Below are 8977 nucleotides of genomic sequence, written 5' to 3'. Positions count from 1 at the left end.
AAGAAGAAGTGGTATATATATACAATGGAATATTATGCAGCCATCAAAAGGAATGAAATCTTGCCATTTGCAATGACGTGGATGGAACTGGAGGGTATTATGATGAGCAAAATAAGTCAATCAAAGACATGTATCATATGACCTCACTGATATGAGGAATTCTTAATCTCAGGAAACAAACTGAGGGTTGCTGGAGTGGTGGGTGTTAGGAGGGATGGGGTGGCTGGGTGATAGACATTGGGGAGGGTATGTGCTATGGTGAGCACTGTGAATTGTGTAAGACTGTTGAATCACAGACCTCTACCTCTGAAACAAATAACACATTATATGTTAAAAAAAGAAGAAGAAGAAGAAGAAGAAGAAGAAGAAGAAGAAGAAGATAGCAGGAAAGGAAAAATGAAGGTAGGGAAATCGGAGGGGGAGATGAACCATGAGAGACTATGGACTCTGAGAGACAAACTGAGGGTTCTAGAGGGGAGGAGCGTGGGGGGATGGGTTAGCCTGGTGATAGGTATTAAAGAGGGCACGTATTGAATGGAACACTGGGTGTTATATGCCAACAATGAATCATGGAATACTACATCAAAAACTAATGATGTAATGTATGGTGATTAACATAACGTAATAAAAATAAATAAATAAATAAAGAGCATGGGCTATGTCTTGATCAAAGGCACAACCTCTTTCCTTCAACCCATGCCACCTTCTCGCATTTTTTAATTTTTTTAAGGAAAGGAAACTACACTTATTGAGCACTTACATTCTACCAGTTTCCATGCTGGCCCTTTGCACATGGTGTTTCATTTAAATTTTTCTAAACACATGGAAGCTCTCTGACTCCACTCAGCTGCCTCCTATCATGGCTGAAAGTCAAGACCATTTGGCAAGTAATCAGAAAATTGAGTTCTAGCCACGAGAATAGGGCAGGTCACAAGTCCTCTCTGCACTCTCAGTTTCTTTACCTGTAAAATGGGATAATAAAACAGTCCCTGGCTACCTCACTTTTCAGATAGGGGCAGTATGTCAGATAATAAAATATTAGTGGAGAATACAATTATATATATGAACAGGGTGGTCACCTATATGAGAGAGTCACATTGTATAGTTTTAAAATACAACATGTGTGTGTGGCCAGCACAAGGAGGGAAAGAGAGAAAATGGGAGGGGAAAAAAGGAGTTACACAAAATAATCTGAACAGGCCAGGGATTCCTCCTGTTATTCCACTTAATGAGAATAAACCTCCAGTAAAAGGACTCAGTCCCTCCCAGTTCTTTTGTGCTTCTCCAAGTGTAAGCATCTCCCTGTGCTGGGTTTAGCTTCTAGGGATTAGATGCATAATTTTCTAATAAGATGGCCTATAAATGCAAGCCATCTGGCTCTCCAACAAACAGCCACTTGTTTAATGCATAACGAAAAACTGGCTGTGAGAGAAGACATATTCCTCGGAGCATTTTCAAGAATAATCTCGATTGTGCTTCTCAAACCATCTGTGGTGAAGCACTATTTTTTCCCAACACTTTTTAAACTAATACTTTTGTAAAATACAATAAAAATTAATTACTAGAAAATAACCACTTGCTTGAATGTCCAGCCATGCCATCTGGCTTACTCTCAATTTTAATACTTATCTCATTGCTGACCAGAAACAAACAATTCATTGACTTGCACTGGCTCAGGAACCATCCTGTGAGTAGCACTGCCCTAGAGGAAAAACACTAATGTCAGTGCTAATTCTAAAACCCCAAACCCTCTTTAAAATAGGACTCCATTTTCTACTCATAAGGACTTTTTATTGCCCTAGATAATCCTTTTTTCTTCTCTCTTTGTTGCCCCAGAGGCCCAACGCCCTTAGGCTCTTCTTGTTTTCCCAAGCGAGCCCCTCATCTAACTTCTCTATTCTTCATCTTCACTACTGAACTCTATGTTTGGTAACCTCTGTCCCCAGACATCTCACATATCTAATCTGTCTTTTCTTTCCTCAATTCCATAAAAATATACCCATCCTGCAGCCCATCCTCTTGGGGTCTTGTCTGTAGTGACTGACAGGCTAGTTACGTCAATCGGGGAGTTTATGCTGAGACATATGAAGTCATGGCTCACTCCATTCAATGGAATTCCATATACAAACATCTGTTTATTTGAGCCTACTGTATTTAAGGTATTCTACTAGAAAGGATGCCATAAAAGATACAATATCTGCTCTGAAGAAGTTCATCACCATGCCACCTGGATCATAATCCAAATCTACTATCAAGTCAACACTGTGACACTCTACTCATTATCAGACCCATTTCCCACCACTCCCTAGCCTGGCTGGCCGCCTCACTATTACCTGAACACACCATAATTCTTTAAATTTCTGTATTCTTATTCATGTTATTCAGTCATATTCCAGAATCTTCCTTTCTGCTACTCATCTTTCCAGGCCTAGTTCAAGGAGGGCTTCATCTTCATCAAGTGCCTTCTGGACAGAGGAGCACTACAGGGCCAAAAGATCTGCTCTTCTCTGGAATCCTGTTGAATTTATGTTCATAACATTCAATGTAGCACCATGTCATGTGATTTCGAGTTGTTAGAACAGCATTTGTCTTTCTCCATGATTAGACTGTAGACCTCCCCTGAGCAGCATCTACATTGTTTGGTATGATGACAACTGATGCTCATCCAACATCCCACTAAGAGCAAGGTTGCTTCCTTAACTCTCTGAGAAATACAAAGACAAAGACCCTTGACTCCTAGGACTGAGATTGGCTCTCCACTCTTACGTGTTGTGTGCAATACTTATCCTGTCTTGTGCTCCATGAAAAAATGTATCAATGGTCAAGTAAATTTCAAAACTTCTGCATATTCTATTTCCCTCTTTGAGAGTCCTGTGAAAATTAGAATCTTAAAAATTTTATGAAATCTCATAGGTGAACAATTTAACTTTATTTAAACCAGAAATTCCCCAAAATAATATGACCATGAAACCCTTTGTCTAAAAACATCCATTGTAAATATCTAATGGATACTAACATTTTGATGTTACTCCTCAAAATACATTTGGACAAACACTGATTGGGTTATAATTCCAAGGTTAAAATGCTAAAAACTAAAGAGTTAGTTTTAATTTTGGTAAGTGTCATAAAGACATGTGATTTTGTTCTTTTGTTTTATTTTATTTTTTAACGTCCTGTTATTTAGAGATACATACTGAAGTATTTGTGGGTGAAATGATATGAAATCTGAGATTTTCTTTAAAATACTCCAGGGGAGAAGAGGGATGTAAGACAGATAAAAGATAGGCACAATGTTGATAATTGGTAACCTTTATGACTAATACATGGAGGTTCATTATATAGTCTACCTATTCTACATATGTTTGAAAAGTTCTATTACAGACAGTTCTATTTTTAAATTCTATGTTGCTTGAAATACGTAAATTCAGACAAACTTCATTAATTTGGAATTTGCCAATTTAAATTCTGTGATCATTAGGACAATATACTAATTTGGTTAAACTCAAATTTGCCTTTGTTTGTAAAATATATTCAAAGTTAATATAAACATAGAGTCCCCCAATGTAGCAGAGGACAGTTTACAAATCCTCAGGGGGCTCTGGAGGGGCCTCAACAGCACTGTGAACAGAGCAGGTGATCAGGTGGTTCCTGTCCCTTCGCCCGAAACTGAGCTACAATCTGCAAAACTCCTACTTAAACTCTTTAGTGAAGTGCAGAGCTCCATAAGACTTTGTTTTCATAAAGGGTCTCACTGTTTCAAAATATAAAAGTGGGAAAACCACTGCTGTAGGCCATGCTGCTTAACCTGGATGGAAGTGATCTACTAGACCTAATTTGGTGAAGTCCTTCATTGTTCTGAGTTGCCCTCATTTTAATTGGTTACCCTCATTTTAATTGGTTAAGTTGAATCCCCAAGCCCCCTTTCCTGTGCCTTCTCACAGAGGCCAGGGAAAGCTGCATTTTGGTGCTTTGCTGGGTTTGTGGTTTGTGGGTTGGCAGCTTGCTTTCAGCCAGCCTTCTGTATGGTCTGGAATGTATCACACCATGACTATTTCTGTTAACTAGCAGTAGGTCAGCAACCACCTGCGTGTCTCCAGATGTGATTCCCCACCCCAAATTAGCACCATGGGCAGCTACACAAGATGAACTTGTCCCTTTCTCCAAAGTATATTTATAGGGACTAATTCTTGTCTTGGTCCCTATTGGAGGTATCTTGAAAAGCAAAAAATTCCATCTAGAGAGGACTTTACAGGATCATTAAAGAAATCGGAAAATACTTCTACAAGTTCTTTATCACATGACCAAGTGGAGGTCAGTAAAGAGCTCTTTCTACTGCACCCCAAGGTCCAGTTTCTTATTATGGGATCGAGTATAGGGCTTCAGAGCACCAGCTGTGGGGTCAGATAGTCTCAGGAGTATCCTGGCTGGGTAGCTCCTGGACCTTGGGCTTAGAACCTCAGTTACTAAGCCTTGGTCTCCTCATTTCTCAGAAGGTTGGGAATAATACAGCCTACACCATAGAGTTGTCCCAAATGGTTTTAAATGCACTATTTCTTCAGTATCATTGCAAAATAAGAGGACGTGAGATAAGCGCTTTGTATAAAGCCTGTGCTGGTACAAAGTAGAAACTTGACATATTTTTGTTCCATCTGGAGGTGGTAGTAGAGGTGGTTATAATACCCTGCTCCCCAGGGAAGCAGTCTGGACAAGCACTTCTCCCTTTGTCATTATGTTTAGTTTCCTGGAAGATTAACTTGATGACCTTGGCTCTGGGTACACCCGAGAAATGAGGAAAGCAAGTTCTGATGAAGGTGGTGACCACTGGGAGGGGCCTATCAGTCTTGCTGTGTCCCTGTGCTGTGACATTGTTCCATCACTGTTAGTGAAGATCAGGAGAACCTATTGGTACCAGACGGGGGATCTGCATCTATTTAGCAGTTAGCTTCCATAGTGATTCCACGCTTAGCATGAAAAAAAAGATCAATCCAATATAACAGCTCAGGCACAGTTAACTTAATCTAATTAGTCTGGCACCACTTTCTGAAAGCCATGGCCACTGGGGCAGATTTCCAAACACCGTAGATGGAGTGCCATCCACCCAGAAAATGGGCAGCAGTCTTCCCAGGAATGAGAGCTGATCTACCGAACTGGTTCCTGATTTCAGTTCTTGACTTTTCTACTCCAGGTATGTCTTCCTCCTCCTCCGCCACTCTATTTCTGATGCTTTTTAGGATAAGCAAGAGACACTGTCCCAACCAGAGAGACTTATCCTCTGTTGACAAATGAATTTCCTAAATGGGTTCTCTCTTCTGCAAAAGAACATAAATCTCTACTAGGAAGCTTCAGTTTGGTTCTGGCACATGTGAACAATGAGGCAACTTCAGGAGGCCACCTTTAAATACTTCAGAATGAAGCTTCTTAACAAAGACTCCAAAAGTACAGGCAAGCAAACTAAAGAAAAATGTCAAACTCCAAATGCCCTCCCAGCCCAGAAAAAGGTCAAAGGAGATGCAAGGAAGGGAAGAATGGGCCTCCAAATACTGTACAGCCCGGCAGAGAGGAGAAAGAAAAGAGGCTCGTATCTGATTTATAAATATTTATAAAACAATCATTAGGCTTGGCTAGAACATGCAGTTCTTCTCTCAGTTCACTGCTGGGAAACAATAATAAAAAGCACGGAATTATTCTAATAGAGGCTAGAGGAGATTTAATTCTGTATTTTTAGAAATCTACCAGCGGCTCACCACAAGGCCTAGCGAGGAAGGGGCTGGCGAACGAGCACAAGGTAATCCTGTACTTGGACCGGCTGCGGGAAACCAGCTCAGCCTCGGATGGCAGAGCCTCGGATTAGCCTCCTGCCCCATCCGCTCAGACGCGGGACAGCGGCACGTCCTGCGGACGGTCCTTGGCTGCAATCCTGCCGTTCCTGTTCCGAGCTGGAGCTGCATCTTCCCTCCCGTGGCCCTCCCGTTTACGAAGCTGGGGGCCACTGCCCAGAACGGGGCCCAAGGGCTCCCTCTCTAACATGGCAATACTGCTGCAGGCCAAGCTGAGTTCGGCCAGGAGATACGAGGAGTTATAACGCTTCTTTTCGGGCTCAAAATGTCCAACCTTTTTTAAAGTAACCACTCAAGGGATGCCTGGGTGGCCGCAGTCAGCTGAGCATCTGACTCTTGGTGTGGGCTCAGGTCATGATCTCAGGGTTGTGAGATGGAGCCCCCTTCCGGCTCCGTGCTCAGTGTGGAGTCTGCGTGCCTTTCTCCCTCCCCCTCTCCCTCTGCCCCTCCACCCCTCTCAAATAAATAAATAAATAAAATCTTTTAAATAAATAAAGCAACCATTCAACAAAGTTACAAAAATTAAGATTATCTTTAGACATGATTTGAATGCCTCACTCTATAAACTTTCTGAATTCAGAATTGTTACTTTGACACTTAAGGCCCTTAATCATCTCCCCTGGACCATTTGTCACCACCTGCAGAGACAAAGATTTCTGCCAATGATGACGAATAAGTTCAACTTTCTCATTACACTTGTTGAAATTATTTCATTTGAAAGTTATATCCAATTGTTTAAATTATGTTTTTCTTGTTTGTATTTTTCTTAGAGTAACAATATAATATCAAAAACTTACTTTTTTCCAGGCGCCTGGGTGGCTCAGTCAGTTAAGCGTCTGCCTTCAGCTCAGGTCATGATCCCAGGGTCCTGGGATCGAGCCCCGCATTGGGCTCCCTGCTCAGCAGAGAGCCTGCTTCTCCCTCTCCCTCTGCTGCTCCCCCCTTGCTTGTGTGCTTGCTCTCTCTCTCGGTCAGATAAATAAATAAAGATCTTAAAAAAAAAAAACAACTTACTTTTTTCAACAAGCCCCATAAAAACACTGAAAGTCACTCCCCTCAGTTTACTCTCATGTGCAGTACAAGTAATGTTGCTTTCTGTGCACCTTGAAATGAAAATAATATCTAACACTTAATTCCAGCTCTGCATGCAGACCCGTTCTAAGTGCTTTATAGCACTGTGGAAGCACTTGAACTCTGTCTCTTTTTAAAATATTTATTTATTTATTTATTTGACAGAGAGAAAGAGAACAAGCAGGGGAAGCAGCAGAGGGAGAGGAAGAAGCAGACTCCCCGCTGAGCAAGGAGCCCAGTGCAGGGCTCTATCCCAGGACCCTGGGACCATGGCCTGAGCCAAAGGCAGACGCTTAACCAGCTGAGCCACCCAGGCGCCCCTGCATTTAACTCTCTAAATATCCAAGGCATGCCCTTCTACTCATGGGAGAACTGAAGCACAGATGGGTTAGGTAACTGCCCAGGTAACACAATGCAGAAATAGCGGAGTTGGGATTTTAACTCACAGTACACTCTTGACACTCAGCTATCTTGTCTCTCCAAAAGGTCGGAAAACACTGGTCTATCAGCACGCATTCTCAACCATAGCCATACCACCCATAATCGATTCTTGGGAGTCTAAAAAAAGCCTTACTCTTTTTATGTATAAAGCACAGATTATATTAGTACATAAACAGATAACAGTATATCATGGGAAGGGGCAATTAAGAAAACAATTGTCCTTAGGGGAGCAATCACAAAAAAGGATAGAAAAACACTGGTCTATGAGGTATGTTAGGAGAATACTATGGAAGCCTTTCCCTATCAGCAACTCCCTCCCCAAACAGGCAAACACATGCACGCTCAAATGCCACCCTCAGATGTATTAAATTATTTCTTGATCAGCCTGTCTTGGTGCCTGAACTTTTCCATATTAGAGAATCACTCATTTGGGTCATGGTAATACTGCCCATAGATGGCCTCTTTTAAAATGCAAGTATTGCTGTGATGAGTAGTATATGAATCTCTTCATATCAAAAGCACCTGCTCAGCGAGGTGTTAAGCAAATAAAAAAAACAAGTCAGATTTTGGGAATAGGGAAAAAGAGATAGGTCGGGTCAGGAGCATGAGGTCTGTGGGGTCAGGGGAAACACAAGAGAGCAATACTAGGGAAGCCTTGAGAGAGCATGGGTTTAGGATAGCATCAGTACCCACGGGCCTGAGAAAAGTGGGACTGAGAAGGGGAAAGACAAGCATCACCTCATTTATGACCTTTGGCATCAGACAGAATTAAATCCACATCTTAGGTCTGCATCCTTTGGCAAGTGACTTCCCTGCTCCGAGCCTCAAATCTCTTGTCACAGTTATAGTGGACCTTAGAGTATGAATGCATGACAGGTGCCTGGAATAGAGTAGGCGCTCATTATACATGAGCTTGAGTGTTGGTTGTTCCAGCTCCATGTTTTTCCACGGTATTTTTGTGATCATCGTATGATTATCTCACAGTTTTATCTAGGGCTAGCCGTGTGCTTTAGAACAACTACACCCGTTCCTCTTTGGATCTGGTGAGACGTCAAGGAAAGAGAAGTACAACTTTTTCTCACTCAAGCTCCCACAGGAGCCAGTTCCAGTGGCGGCTTCTCAGTGCTGACTAATTGCATTAGTGTACAGATATATCAAGGCAGCCCTTGGACTCTGGGAGAGTAAATTCACCTCTTCATCGTTGCAAATATTTCCAAAGGAAAATTGAATTAAAAGTGGAATTTTTCAGAATCAGGCAAGTGATTGCCAAGACAGAGTAAATAAAGGGCTTTTTCACAGAAAAGAATCAGCAACAAGAGAACTGATAATTCATCCTTTCATCTCCAAATTCACTGGGGCTTCCATTCTGCCACACTTAGAGGTTTCCCTGATTTTGACCTATGTCTTCAGTTCCACAGTTTGGAAAAGAGGATGGTGAATGTGATCTCCTTAGAGAAATACTGAAATGTAGAAATTTCGAAGCCAGACAGTTTTATCTGGGCCAGATTATTCTAGTTCTAGTTCCACACGACCATCTCCTCCAAATCAGTTATGGATTCCAGCATAGCTACATACAATACAAGTACAATCAAAGCCTGCCCTGACAGACTAAGCTGCAGCCAGACCTG

Source organism: Neomonachus schauinslandi, chromosome 6, assembly GCF_002201575.2.
Source record: "Neomonachus schauinslandi chromosome 6, ASM220157v2, whole genome shotgun sequence".
Lineage (NCBI taxonomy): Eukaryota > Metazoa > Chordata > Mammalia > Carnivora > Phocidae > Neomonachus > Neomonachus schauinslandi.
The sequence above is the reverse complement of the archived record's forward strand: the minus strand, read 5'-3'. Positions refer to the sequence as shown.